The sequence below is a fragment of the Phragmites australis genome, chromosome 20, assembly GCF_958298935.1.
Source record: "Phragmites australis chromosome 20, lpPhrAust1.1, whole genome shotgun sequence".
NCBI lineage: Eukaryota > Viridiplantae > Streptophyta > Magnoliopsida > Poales > Poaceae > Phragmites > Phragmites australis.
In genome coordinates, this window is record NC_084940.1 from 12,365,947 (window position 1) to 12,381,122 (window position 15,176).

Here is a 15,176-nt window from a genome sequence, read left to right on the forward strand (position 1 = left end):
TATAACCTCATTGGTGACTAATCCGTCACTAATAACGACTCATCAGTGACACATTCGGAGTGATGGTATGAGATATGTTACTGATGACGGTTATCACCTGTCTTTCATGTAGTGAGTATGATAAGATTACTTTAGGCTAACTAAAGTGTGACTCTAAATTTGATCGCTAGAACTTAAACGAGTTTAACAAAAATCTATATCAAAGATTGGCATCCCTATGCTACCAGCCAAATATGCCATAAATACTTCAGTATATATTGTACTACCTGTGGTTATCCTTCTGCTAGTTTGAATGCAGAAAGAAAAACCAAGAAATAAATAAACAAACCGGCCGGCCATATTTACTGCCTTGCTACAGCGGTGGCGGTGCAGATCATGTCTTGGACCAGCGAGCGAGGGAGAGTACGCAGAACCGCAGAAGCAAAGGCTAGAGCAGAGAGAGCTGCCGGCCGCTAGCTAGCTTCAGAGACGGGCGCCCTAGCCAAGCAAGCAGGGAGACGCTCTGCAGCAGCAGCGTGCATGCATGCAGCAGGTCGCTCCCCAGCTGCGCGGACGCAGGACGCATCAATCGCTCACATGCATGGCTGCAGCGCGCTCAGGTCTGCATGGTGCAGACCTGCTGGCTGCTGCACACTGGGGCCGCCGGGCTGGCCTTGTCTAGGTGTCGCTGTTCATCCGTGTCCCGTCCACCGACGGCCGGAAGATCGATTGGTATGAATGATACGGTGGCCGTTTCGTGCAGCATAGACCCTAGCTAGATATCCTGCTGCTGCACCTCTAGCTTGGAAGATGGTCGACCGTCAGGTTGCTAGCGAGCTAGCTACAGTACCACCCACATGTCGTCTATGCATGTACTCATTCGTTCTTTCAGAATCGCTGCTACAGTACCACCCACATGTCGTTTATCGCTCTTGCCGGGCAGGCCATCAATTTATGGGGCAGTTGGAGTCGACAGCATGTCAGCAACGGTGTAGTACAGTACACTGTGCTAGTATAAAAGAAATTGAAGTCAGCATCACAAAGTTACATCGATGCTGGTACGAGATACGCAGATTTAGACCAGGCCATCGTAAACAACACATGTATACTACCCAACGTAAAAATGCTACTAGTACTGTATGTCTATAATCTTGGAGTACGTGCCGGGTCTCTCCAAGAAGATGGCAAGTCTCTGTGTGTTTTCCGTCGATCCGCGCACGACGGCCGAGGCCACTAGTCTTTTTAATTTTTTGCCCTCCTAAAAAAACGTCCTTCTACTAAGTCATTAATATGTAGTCACTAACGATGACAATTTTTTTTCCATCATCTTATAAAAGTGGCAAATTCTGAATTTTTCTCAAAAAAAAAAAGGTACCAGGCCCGGCAGACATGCATGCACGGGCTCAGCTCGCTCCAGCGTCCACTCGTGCCCCTCAAACTTGAATGCATATGCGCGCTCCGGCGCTCAAGCTAATCGATCGGTCCCGCCATGGCGCCTCTGCTACCTGCTCCGCTCTGCCTCCCCAACGGTCGCTATGGGCACGCCGCACGCATGGATGATGATGGATCAGCATCGACGATAGCTGCAAGGATGGAGACGACGGAACGGAATGATACGCATGCATACCACCGACGAGTCTACAGTCGCTACGGGCTCAGCGCCAGACCGAGCAAAGCCGATCGACCGTCTTCGAGAAAAGAGAGAGGAGAGATCGAGGAAGAAGCAGACACTCTGCAACCACACGGTGGTGCTCCTTGATTCCGGCGAGCTCAATCATTCGTTGGGTTGTATACGGTGGTTCCTTCGGTCAGTCGTCCATCGGTATGGTAATATGGTATTTTCCAGCAACCACTCATGGAGTCATGGCCATGATGTCGATCGTGTAGATGGTTCATGCATGGGCGTGTCTCGAATCTCAATTGTCAAGCAGCACTCTCGTTGAGATTGGTAAACGAAACACGCTCGTTTACGATTAGGATACTTCATTGATGAGAGCTAGGGTTTTGATGTTAGCCACGTCAAATCATTGGCTTGCCAAAAAATTGGCGGAGCACTTGGCCGTCGCCGTTTCGCCCACGTGTGAGCGTAAAAATAAACTAATGTGGACATGAGAGCATGAGCGACGCGTGGGCTCGAAGCAATAGTCTCGTGTGTGCCAACTTTTGGTAGGTGCACTAGGGCGCTGAACCAAATGAGCCCTTAGGGCGTGTTTGTTGCCTGCACCGCTGCACGCGTACCGTCTGGCTCTGTGCGTGTAGGCAACACTTGGCTGCCTGTTGTTTGGTTGCCTAGATCGATGTTGGTGTCTGTATTCGCTCGTGCAAACGCATCGTCCCAGCCTGGCTCTGTGCGTATGTCGGAATCGGGCATACACGTTGGGCCTGACTCGGTCGGTGCAAATCCACCGTACACGTAAATTTTTTTATTTAACTCTCAATTTTATTTAAGGGTACAATAGTGATCTAAAAATTCTAAATATTTTCATGAGTAAACTTAGAGCTCACTAGCAACCCATTTTAATTAGGTTGATCCAAAAAGCCTAAGTTAATATTTAATTAAAATTCTTCAAAAATCATAAAAAAATCACTAATATTCTTATCCGGTGATGTACTAATTTATAAAAATATTTTCAGCCCTAGCTTATTTGGTAAAAAAGTGAGTTCCTTTATAATGCAACATATACTCATACAGGCAAGCAAACACAATCTCTTCTCAACCAGGCTGAGCACATGCAGCCAACCAAACAGACCCTACTGCATCTCCCCAGCCTATCTCAACTCAGCCTGTATGACTCATACAAGTCGGCTGAGAGCATACGGGCAACCAAACAGACCCTTACTGTCCATGCATTGCCATCAGCTAGCCATCCTACTCTCTAGAACTTTGCCTCGGAGACATGACTGGACAAACCAAGACAAGGTTTGCACAAGTCAACTAATCCAACTTCTCCAAATTAGTTTATTAGATTCTTAGAAGCTTGATTTCACAGGATGAAGAGCTAATTAAGGGATTTACGTAAAGCATAATACACCATGCATGTCCAGGATCGGGTATGCATATGCAATGCAGGGGTGAAGCTAGAGCTTAGTCGACCGTGATGCACCACTCAACATATATGTTGAGTATGGTTTGGATAAATTTTAGAATTTTCACAAATTTCATTCCAATTTAGATTTTTTGGGGGAAAATGTCAAATTCAGAATTTTTGCCAAAATTTATTAAAAATTCAAATTTTCTAGCTGAATTTTTTCAATAACCGTCAATAGCTGGCCTTATCAGCTATATTGTTCAGGCTCGGTATTTTAGTTAAATGATAGCATTAACACTCTTTAAATACTAAGTACTCATGTTATAGAATCAAGATAAAGAAGCATAAAAATTCAATTCAATCAAGCATTGGAATCTTACTTGATATGATACTAGTTGAGTGCCCGTGTGTTGCAACAGAAACAAAAATTGCATAAGATGATATCAAGCATATATAAAAGCTATGAATTTTAAAGTCAGGAATTACATTGAAGATAAAAAAAGACAATGCAATGTCTAGATTACGAGGGTCAATAGGAATCTTGGAAGTAGCTAATTTTAAGGATAAAAAATATTCTTGATAAAAGCGAAAATGTACTCTACATGAGATTCTAGACCTTGCTTGACGATGTTCCTCGTGTATGTCCCACTTTGCTTTGAGCACTTTTTCTTTTGTTAACAACCGGAACGGCGAGGATCCTGATGTTCGCTCTGGCAGTGGCTCTAGATAGCGCAACGTATAATTGACCGTGACAGAATACCAGCTCGGGCAGGTAAATGCTGACGTTGGGGATGGTATGTCCCTGTGCCTTGTTGATTGTCATGATGAAGCTGAGCATAGTACGAAATTACTTCCTTTTAAACTGGAAAGGGAACATCTCATCAATAGGGGCACAAAGGAGCCGAAGCAAAAAACCATCTTTCCAGCATGTTTCCCCAGCACAATCTCTGCATCGATGGCATTTCTCTGGAACCCCGGACCACCAGCCTCGTCCGATTGCAAAGTCCGTTCGTGAGGTCAATGTTCCTACATAATATGATAGGACAGTTCATCTTGAGCTTCAGAACGTGTGGAGGCAACCCGTTAGGTGTCAGCGAGTTAAGAAACTCAGGGGGTAGTAGTTATGGGAATCGTCTTCTACACGATCAAAGCTATGATACACCTCCCCTCGAAAGTGATCGATCATCTTCATATTAATCTGGTCCACACAATCGTTCCGTGTGGACAAGATGGCTCGCGAGGTGATGTAGTTTGGATCCGACATATTATCATCAAGCATTGGAAAAACGTTGTCTATCAGTTTAGCAAGGTCCATGACCTCCCCTATATACGACATGTATATAACGTCAGGAAGACGTATGTCGCCATCACCATTAGCATGCATCGGTGCCACCATCGATGCGCAATAGGTATTCTACAAATCACGGGTCGCTTTGTGCCCTCACATTGCATACAAGGTTTAGGTGATGCATGCAATCCTATAGGCGCGACCAACATAGCTACACAACGATTATCTGAGCCCTTGACCCCATTCTGACAACAGGGAGGACCTACCTGAAATCTCCACCAAACACAACCGTCTTCCCACCGAACGACAATTTGGTTGACTCATTATGTCACGTAAGTTGTTGTCCAACGCCTCGACCGCCTATCTCTTAGTCTTGGAGGCTTCGTCCCAAATAACAAGTGAAGCCGTCTGCAGAAGCTTGGTAGTCCCACTCTGTTTAGTGAAGCTATAAAACACACCGTCGTCAACACTCAGTGATATCTTCCTCTAGGCATTATGGAAGCTGCAACACTAGATGTAGCTGTTGCCACGACAATCTACTCCTGCCCACGTATCATTGCGAGCAACGCCTTGTACAGAAAAGTCTTCCCTGTCCCTCCTGATCCATCCACAAAAAACACACCACCCTCATCACTGTCAACAGTAGATAGAATCTCATTGTAGGGTGCCCTCTCCTTAGCGTTGAGGGAGTCTAACATAGTTGCGTCCTCATGGTCAAGCGCGATCGTGGACTCCTCAAAGATCTCCCTAGGCACATCGTTTGCCGTGTCATGTGCCTCATTGATTTCAGGGAGAGAGAACGATCATATATCTTTACCCATTGACTATAGCATGTTTCTGATATCTATTAAAACCATTTGTTGGACCGCGAGTGTGCATGGATTGATGCGGCGACAGTCTTCTGACATTGCCTCCAGGTGCTTGTTCCAGAGTCCACGCATGTCGCTAGACTCATAGAATACCAGTATTGTTGCAAAGAGCCTTCGAAGTGATGGTGGCATATGGAACAACTCGTCTTCCGTAAGACACTCGTCCAATGTGTTATCTGCCTCGATCAAGCCCTTTCTCTCTACGGCTTCACGAAAGGTAGGTAGGATCTCACCGTAAACCTTCCTTAGGTCATCAAAGGAGGTGGCACCAGACATGTGGTTTACGAGAACCCGCAAATAGTAGAGTTCCCCCTTAGCTTGATGAGGTGACATGATTCTACCAACCTGTCCACCTTCTCGTCTCCTTCATTGCCAGAATTTTTTATTTTTACCTTTTTGCCAAGTATACCATTCGGGAAAATCTCGGTACAAGATACCCTGAGCATACTCATGTACTCTGTTCGCCTGAAATACTCTGTCAGCATTGTCTTCTCAGCATCTTCCCGATTGAGCACTTCTTGGATATCTTGGCCCTATTGAAATGAAACCCTGTGCATATACGGTTGGATCCGTATTTTTCGTCCCTCTCAGTAGATGTGAGGATAGCGAGTAGGATGTTGATTGCAAAAACGTATAGAAAAAGTATAGGAATATAATAGGAATACATGTACAAAATTGAGGATTGAAAAATAGATAAATTTTGTTGGAAAAGTTACTTAGATGAGGTCCATATAAAAAACTATTTTTCGAGACACTTAGGATTATTTTCTATAGATGGTTTATTTGAAAAACCGCCTGAACAATTAGCGAGGGTCTCCTGCGGTTACGGATCCCTGTGAAAATATATTTTCACAAGCGATTCACATAAAAAACCACCTGTAAAAATAGATGATTCCTTATATGGCAGTTCATATAAGGAACCAACTGTAAAAATAGGCGGTTCCTTATGTGAATCACCTCTGGAAATAACTATTCATTAAAAAATTCATAACTTTTGTATATGAAGTCGGATGAGGAAAACATATATATAAAAATTGTAGCTCTCGATGAGATCTACAATTTTGTAGTTGACATTTTTTTTATTTGAAGTCATTTAGATATCCAAATAATCGTTTGAACTTTCAAATGATTATTTAGGCATCTAAATGACTTCAAATGAAAAACTTTTCAACTACAAAGTTGTAGATCTCATGGAGGGCTACAATTTTCATATAAACTTTATTCTCATCTAACTTCGTATGAAAAAATTATGAATTTTTAAAGATAAGCCGTCACTCCACATTATCGCAGGCGGTCCGTTTAAAGAACCGACTGTGGACATAGGTGACAGCTTATCTTAAAAAATTATAACTTTTTCATATGAAGTCGGATGAGGATAAAGTTTATATGAAAATTGTAGCTCTTAACGAGATCTACAACTTTGTAGTTGAATTTTTTTTTCATTTGAAGTCATTTAGATACCCAAATAATCATTTAAAGTTTCGGTTTGCAGATATCAAAAGAATTAGATATGCTCATATGTTCGGTAGTCGTTCTCTGGTGTGATGGTGGGGAGGGTTCGTACGACCCGTCAGGTTTTGAGTTCGAGTGCTAAAAACCGCGTAGCGCGTGTATTTTGTGCGAAAAAATGCGTGACTTGTGACGTCGCGATCGCGTGGGGTTCCTGGTCGGTAAAAAAAAATTGCTTTTTTTCGATTGAAAAAATATCGATTGAGAGACCAATTATTGCAGGCGGTCCGCTTAAGGAACTGTATGTGAAAATCAATTTTCACAGGCGATCCGCTTAAGGAACCGCATGTGAAAACCTATTTTCACAGGTGGTTCCTTAAGTGAACCGCCTGTGGTAATAGATTTCCACATACGGTCACTTTTGCACCTGTGAAAATTATTCATTTCTATAGGCTTTCGATCGCAGGCGGGTGCACTAAACGCCTGTGAAAATGAGTTACCACCCGTCTTTAGAAATAATTTTTGTAGTAGTGGTCTACGAAAAACATAGAAATTTTTAGGAGAGATGTGGAGATGAATGATAAATCATGTTTGTTAATCTTAGTATACCGATAATGGACAAGTGGAGAGCCTTGGATTAGCAGTAACAACGCCCAATTTACCTCAATCATACGCAACCAGAAGAGAAAAAAACTCAAAGTGGATTTTTTCTGTGCTTTTCTCGTGATTTTCGTGTAAAAGTGGAAGGATAGGAAAATTTCCTACGGTTTTCCTTTGATGGATTCCTACAAACCAAAGGGTGATGCAGTACCAATTTTATAGGATTGTTGATTCTTACGTTTTTCCTTAGGAATTTCTGTGAACCAAAAGAGCCGTAAGGATCAGCAGCTAAATTAAGTAGGTGTCGTGACTCGTGAAACTAACGGCTTGGCGGGGTCGAAATGACGACGTCGTTCATATAATTAATAAGCCAAATACCGGCTCTGAGCTAGTATTCTATCTGGTCATAAATATATAAAATTTTGAATAAAACATAATCTCTAATACATAATTTTGATCACTATTTTCTATTAGAATATATTTATAAAATTTATTGAATTTTTTATATTATAAAAGATTTTTTAAGGACAAATCTACATATATGATTTTATGATTTTTAAATTAAATATTTTAAAAGCTATTTTTAGTTAAAGTTTTAAAAGTTTGACCGAATATTTTCAAAAACGACGTGTATTTATGATCGGAGTGTGTCTTATAAAAACAATAAATCTTTGTAGAACACAAGAAGAAAAATAATCCTCCATACAAAATTACCAAATTCTCCATTTAACATATGGTGGGTAATTTGTTAAATCAATCAAATTTGTCATGTTTAGATACTACAATTCATACTTTGGTGGCGGCGACCTTCTTGGCAGCCATTGTGCCCGCCAACCGCTATTGCAACTGATCCGATCATCTTCCCTAGACTTTCATCTTAGCCTGAGATCGAGCCCCTGCCCAAACCGTAACTTCAACTCTCCGACTCAAAACCCTAACCTCGGAAGCAAAGACGGCAAACTTATCGGAGAAGAAGGCACAAATCTTGGAGAGGACCATAGGGTATAAAATTCGACAGACTCCCTCTCGTAAAATCATGGGCCAGATACCTGGCATTTTCCTTATTTTAACACCCTTTTGATAAGCATTTTAGATAAAGAATAACATTCTGACTTTTTATCTGAAACGCATACGACCACTGTCATTATTACAAAGTCTTCAACCCTTTTGATAAGCATACCAGACTACTATTACATTGCACGTAACGACAGATCCAAAAGCCATCGATTCATCCATTTGCGATCAGATGGGAACGCCCAAGCTTGGACACTTAACATGCTATCATACCTATAAATATAATGCGAGACCTAAACGCACACTCCCTACTGCCAGTACTGCAGAGTGCACATGTACACACTCTGCCTCTAGCTCCTCAAGCATAGCAACAAGGTCATGGCGTCGTTGCGCTCCCTGCCACTCCCGGTGCTCGTGCCGCTCGTCGCCTCGGCGCTCGTGTTCCTGGCCACCGTGCTCCGGCGCGTGCTGCGGAGGCAGCGACAAGTGTACCTGCTCAACTACAGCTGCCACCTCCCGGACGTGGAGCGGCAGATCAGCCTGGAGGTGTGTGAGTACTTCGGCCTCCGGTGCCGCCGCTACTCCGACGACACAGCCGACTTCCTGCGCCTCATCTACCGCAAGTCCGGCCTGGGCCAGGAGACCTTCGCGCCGCCCTTCATCTTCTCCGGCAAGTTCGAGAAGACGCTGGCGTTCGCCGTCCAGGAGGCTGAGGAGGGCCTCTTCGCCGTCGTGGCGCAGCTCCTCGCCAAGTCCGACGTCAAGCCGAGCGACATCAGCGTCCTCGTCGTCGCGTGCTCCATGTTCTCTCCGATGCCGTCGCTGGCGTCCATGATCGTGCGCCGGTTCAAGATGCGCCCAGACGTCAAGTCGTACAGCATCGCCGGGATGGGGTGCAGCGCGGGCACGGCGGGCATCGACACGGCGGCGCGGTCGCTGCGCGCGGGGCGGAGGCCGGGGTACGCGCTGGTGGTGGTGACGGAGAACACGAGCCTCAACTGGTACTTCGGCGAGAACAAGCACATGCTGGTCACCAACTGCATCTTCCGCGTCGGCAGCGCGGCGGCGCTGGTGACCGACGTCCCCGCGCGCCGCGCCGACGCCAAGTATGAGCTGTTGCGCACGCTGCGGACGCACCACGGCGCCGACGACGCCGCCTACAACGCAGCCGTGCAGATGGAGGACGAGGAGGGCAACGTGGGCGTCGCGCTCACCAAGGACCTGGTCCGCGTCGCCGGCGCCGCGCTCCGGCAGCACATCGCCACGCTGTGCCCCTACGTGCTGCCCGTCTCCGAGATGCTCCGGTACGCGTACCGCGTGGCGCGGGCGTACGCGGCTGGGAGCCCGAAGGCGGCGGCGGCGGAGGTGCCGGACTTCCAGCGCGCGTTCGAGCACATGTGCATCCACTCGGGCGGGAAGGCGGTGATCGACGCGCTGTCGCGGCTGATGGGGTTCGGTCCGCACGTCGTCGAGCCGGCGCGCTCCACGCTGCACCGGTTCGGCAACACCTCAAGCAGCCTCGTCTTCTACGAGCTGGCCTACTTCGAGGCCAAGCGCCGCGTCCGCGCGGGGGACCGCCTCTGGATGCTCGCCTTCGGGACCGGGGTTCAAGGCCTGCAGCAACGTGTGGCGCGCGCTCCGCGACGCCGCGCCCGACGCCGACAACCCCTGGAACGGCTGCGTCCACCGCTATCCCGTGCCGCCGCCACCGCTGCCGTCGTCCAAGACGCACAAAGTAGCTTAGCGGCGCATCCGTCCGTCCGTCCATCGTGTGCGCACGATTCGTGCGTACGTGTGGCCGAGAAATAAGAAAGTTGCGCGTGCGTGCTTTAGGCGTGAGTTGTTTGGTGCTAGATTGGCTCAGTTGCAGTACTGTAGAATGTATTGTTTGAGGCATGCATGTGTATCATGAGCAAACGCGGATGTGTCTGGTTGGAACGCGGGAATATACACAGAAGTACTCCTTCTGTTTAGTCGATTTCTTGTAAGGTTTCACTGTCCCATTTAAGTCGGACATTGAACAAACTTGTATCAAATTTCCGCGTTGCAGGTTTGTATGAAATTTCAGACCCTCCTTGGAACGCAGTTGTGTTGGGATTAGCACACTAATAAAGCTTGCTAGTTCAGCGGAAGCAACAGCAGTCTCAGCACAATCTAAGATCATTCCAAGAACATCACCTATTCATAAATGTGAACATATGCATCACACATATTTAGAGGTATAGGCAGCATCAACCACATCAACAAAATCGACAACATGAAAAAACCCCCAAATTGGGGAAAAAACACATGGGCCTAACCAAATCAAATCTCTTCCACTATATTATAGGATTACAACAATGTCTTCACTAGATAGCACTAGAGTCTCACATACATCAAGATTTCACCATCTTAAACAACAGCATTAAGATTTGTGGCTACAAGCTTAAGGTTTATACATGGTCCTAGTGAAATTATCTTTCATGCTTGTGTTTTGTTTTTAATATTTGGGCATATCTGCTAAAGGGGCTAAGCAAGGATGAACTGATGAAGGGGACTCAGGGCCTGCTTCACATGGTGATGAATGGTCTTCCCAGTCAGCAACAGTCCTCTTCTAGAGCACTTCCAATGAGGATGTTTAGAACCCTGAAGAAGATGCTGAGGAAGCTCCTGTTAGACTGATCTCTCACTAATTAAGCCCAACGGCTTAATTAGAACCTTGACCCGCGCCCTGATCGGGGGCGTCCAGCCCATTTTGGCTGGTAGGCCCCCGTCGCCAGCGCTATAAAAAGAGGTGGGGGCCGGGGCGCTCGGCACGAGGTTCACCGCGCCGCTAGTCACCCCACCGACACCTAAACCCTAACCGATCTAGAGGAGAGGGTGCTGTGCCGACGGGAAGCTCCACCTGGCCCTCTGCGTCACGCCCTGGACTACGTGCGCCTACGTCACCATCGTCGGACGCCGGCGAGCCCTTCTGCCCCGACCGTCGCTGCCCTAGCGCAGAGCTCCACCGACGAAGCAGAGATGGCGGGTTCTAGCAACCCTACTCCAACCACTGGAGTCTCAGGTATGAACCCATCCATCTCCCCCCTCTCTCCCTTCTACTCTCGGTAGTGCGGTCATCAGGTTGTTGAAGATGAACATCACATTGCTCACAATGGTATCAGAGCCCACAACCAAACCCTAACCCTAACAGTTCATCTTCGACTAGAAGGGGGGGGGGGGATGTCTCACCTCTTCTGGCCGTAGATCACCGCCGTGGGCGGCAGAGTACTCGCACCGCCGCTCGACGGCGTGCGGCACAGAGCCGAGCCCCGAGCGCCTCCTCCGCGGGCTCAAGGGGTCAGGCACCACCGTGAAGCCACTCGACGGCGGCACGCTCACCCCTAGGGGAGCGCGCACGCCGGCGAGGAGCCTCGCGGCGGCACCGTGTCTCCTCTCCGGCGCCGGTCACCGCGGATCGCCTCGGTCGCCACCGTGTCGCCGCTCGGTCTCGCGAGAGAGAGAGGAGATCGAATGGGTTAGGGTTAGGGCGAGGGGTGCGGCGACGTCGGGTTTTGTTCGGCCGAGATCGCCGCTGCGCCGTCCGATCCAAATGAATGGCTGAGATCGACGCGGGCGGGCGCGGGGGCGCGCTGACGGGCCGAATTGGCGACCCAGGCCCAGGTTGCGGCCTGGGCGCGCGTCGGCCGTCGCGGGCGCGTCCGCCGCGGGCCGCTAGCGGGCCAAATCTCCGGCCGGGCCGAAAGTGAAATGGATGGGCTGTCAAGGCCGAAATGGCGTTTTCAACAGTATAAAAGTATCTATACTGTTTAGCATTTTCCAGAAAGTATTTAAATTGAAATATTGGTGTGATTTTTATGCAAAAAAAATTTATCCAACGATAATTTTGCCCAGAAAATTATAAAGTCTAGAAATAATTCTGGAAAAATAGTATAAAGTATTTAAAATTGTTTTCCGCTGCGTATTTTCATTATTAAATTCAAACCAACGGGAGAATTTAATTCTGGAAATGAAAATGATGATTATTATTATAATTTTGTTATTATTCTGACCAACGTTGATTAATAGCAATATTATAATAATATTAATGTATAATCTCATGTATTAATTCTATTTCTGCCCAACGGTGATATAGAATTAGTGCAGGGAACAGTTGTATATTTTGATTTTAACCAACGTTGCAATCAAGGCATGCAATTGTGGTGTCATTTCATGTTCTCACATTATTTGAATTGTATTTTCAGGAGGGTACAACTTGATGGGTTGTATCAATGAGATTCCAACTCTGAAAGGTGACAACTATTCAGAATGGAAAAAGAAGATCGACCTAGCCTTCATCTTGGCTGAGTTTGATTGGGTAGTCACCACACCGTGTCCTACAGATCCTGTGGCACCGGTGAGGGAGACAAACGAGGCTGATGCCGCTTGGGCAACCAGAGATAGGGATTATCAATCCCAAAAGATGGCCTATGACCTTGAGCATAGGAAGTGGGTCACTGCCAACAAGAAATGTTTGGCAGTGATAAAGAACACGATTGAGCCTGCTATTGTGGGTTCGATCCCAGAGTGTGACACTGTCACTGAGTACCTGAACAGAATAAAGAGTCAGTTTACTGGCTCTTCAAAGACTTATGCTACCCAGCTGATAAAGCAGCTGGTAACAGAAAGATACTCAGGTGGAGGCAGTGGCATAAGAGAGCACATACTGAGGATGAGCAACTTGGCATCCAAGCTCAAACCAATGGATCTGGCTCTAAAGGATGAGTTCCTTATCCATTTGATTTTTGCTTCTTTGCCAAAAGAGTTTGATACATTTGTTGTGAACTACAACATACAGCCCGAGAAGTGGGATTTAGAGAAGCTCATTGCTATGTGTGTGCAAGAAGAGGAAAGGATAAAAGCTTCACATGGTGGTTCCATCAACTATGTGAAAGAGAATAACAAGAAAAAGAATTTCGATGCCAACTCTCCAAAGGGCAAGGGCAAAGGCCCCATGCAGCATCAACAAAAGAAATTCACAGTGGAGAAAGATCAGTGTCTTCATTGCAAGAAAACGGGGCATTACAAGAAAGACTGTCCCGAATTCTTGAAAATGATAATGGCAAAGAAAGGTGAGAACATTATTACGTTCATAAATGAAATCCTGTATGTGAGTTATTCGAAATCTACATGGTGGATTGACTCAGGAGCAACTGTTCATGTTGCAAACTCATTACAGGGATTCCGTTCGACGAGGACTACGCAAAGAAGCGAAAGACACGTTAAAGTCGCAAATGGAGTCCAAGCAGATGTTGAAGCCGTTGGCGACCTTCCTCTGGAGCTTGCTGATGGATTCACATTAATTCTTAGAGATGTGCTTTATGTTCCCTCTTTACAGAGGAATTTGATTAGTGTTTCATGTTTGGACAATGATGGATATGATTGCTATTTTGGAAATGGCAAATGTAAGATAACATTCAATAATGCATGTGTTGGGATTGCTATCTTACAAAATGAGTTATATTTGTTATCACTACGTGATGAAGTAAATGTTATATGTGATAGTGAAAACGTATCCTCGTCTGCGGATGTAAACAGAAAACGAAAGCGAACTCAAGATGCGTCGTCGAAATTATGGCACTGTCGTTTAGGCCATATTTCGAGGGGGAGAATAGAGAGACTAGTAAAGAATGATATTCTTCCTCCATTAGAGTTCGCAGACTTAGAGCAATGCAGAGATTGCATAAAAGGAAAATATGTAAAGAAAATTAAGAAAAATGCCAAACGAAGCACAGGAATATTAGAAATAATCCACACAGACATATGTGGTCCATTTCCTGTGAAAAGTGTGGATGGTTTTGACTCGTTCATAACATTCACAGATGATTACTCCCGTTTTGGCTATATTTATCCAATTAAAGAAAGAACAGAAGCATTGGATAAATTTAAGATATTCAAAGCAGAAGTTGAGAACCAACACAGTTTAAAGATTAAGATAGTCAGATCTGACCGTGGAGGGGAGTACTACGGTCGTCATACCCCGTATGGACAGATTCCTGGACCTTTTGCAAGGTTCTTACAAGAAAATGGAATAGTAGTCCAGTATTCGACACCGGGCGAGCCTCAGCAAAATGGAGTAGCTGAAAGGCGTAACCGTACCCTGATGGATATGGTGCGTAGTATGATGAGTTACTCATCCCTACCATTGGGTCTATGGATAGAAGCATTAAAGACAGCAATCCATATTCTCAATAGAGTACCAAGTAAATCGGTGCCCAAGACACCGTATGAGTTGTGGACAGGGAGAGTACCCTCACTAAAGCATTTACGTGTGTGGGGGAGCCCAGCTGAGGCCAAGGTGTTTAACCCAAACATTGGGAAGCTAGATCCCAAAACAGTTAGTTGCCATTTCATTGGCTATCCTGAAAGATCGAAAGGTTATCGTTTCTACTGCCCTGATAGACATACAAAGTTTGTGGAAACGAGACACGCAATCTTCCTAGAAGATGAGATGATGAGGGGGAGCGTGGTAGCTCGAGAGTTTGACCTTGAGGAGAAGCGGGAATATGTGCCCACTCCGTTGACTCATGAGCCATTCTTCTCACTACCCGTTGTAGCTGCACCGACAGTGGAAGACACTGTGATGCAAGCACCTGTGGTTGTCCCTCCTGTGGCAACAACGAATGAAGATGTGGAACCTGTGCTTCAGGAACCCATGGAAGCTATTGTCACAGATCAAGGGGAGCAACAACAGCCTCAACTTGAAAATGTTCCAAATGTGGAGGCTCCTAGAAGGTCTCAAAGAGTGAGAAGATCAGCTATCCCTGACGATTATAAAGTGTATAACATCGAAGAGTTTCAAATGGAAGGTGATCCTACCTCGTTTGAAGAAGCCATGAGAAGCGAACACTCATCCAAGTGGCTTGAGGCCATGGAAGATGAGATAACATCAATGAGTGCCAACGAGGTTTGGGACTTAGAGGTAAT

The 15,176-nt window shown here is 46.1% G+C and overlaps 1 pseudogene; it reads left to right on the forward strand.

Annotated features, from left to right (window-relative positions):
* The first annotated feature begins 8,551 nt into the window (after positions 1-8,551).
* On the forward strand, positions 8,552-10,352 carry LOC133902096 (3-ketoacyl-CoA synthase 17-like; annotated as a pseudogene).
* Positions 10,353-15,176: the final 4,824 nt, after the last annotated feature.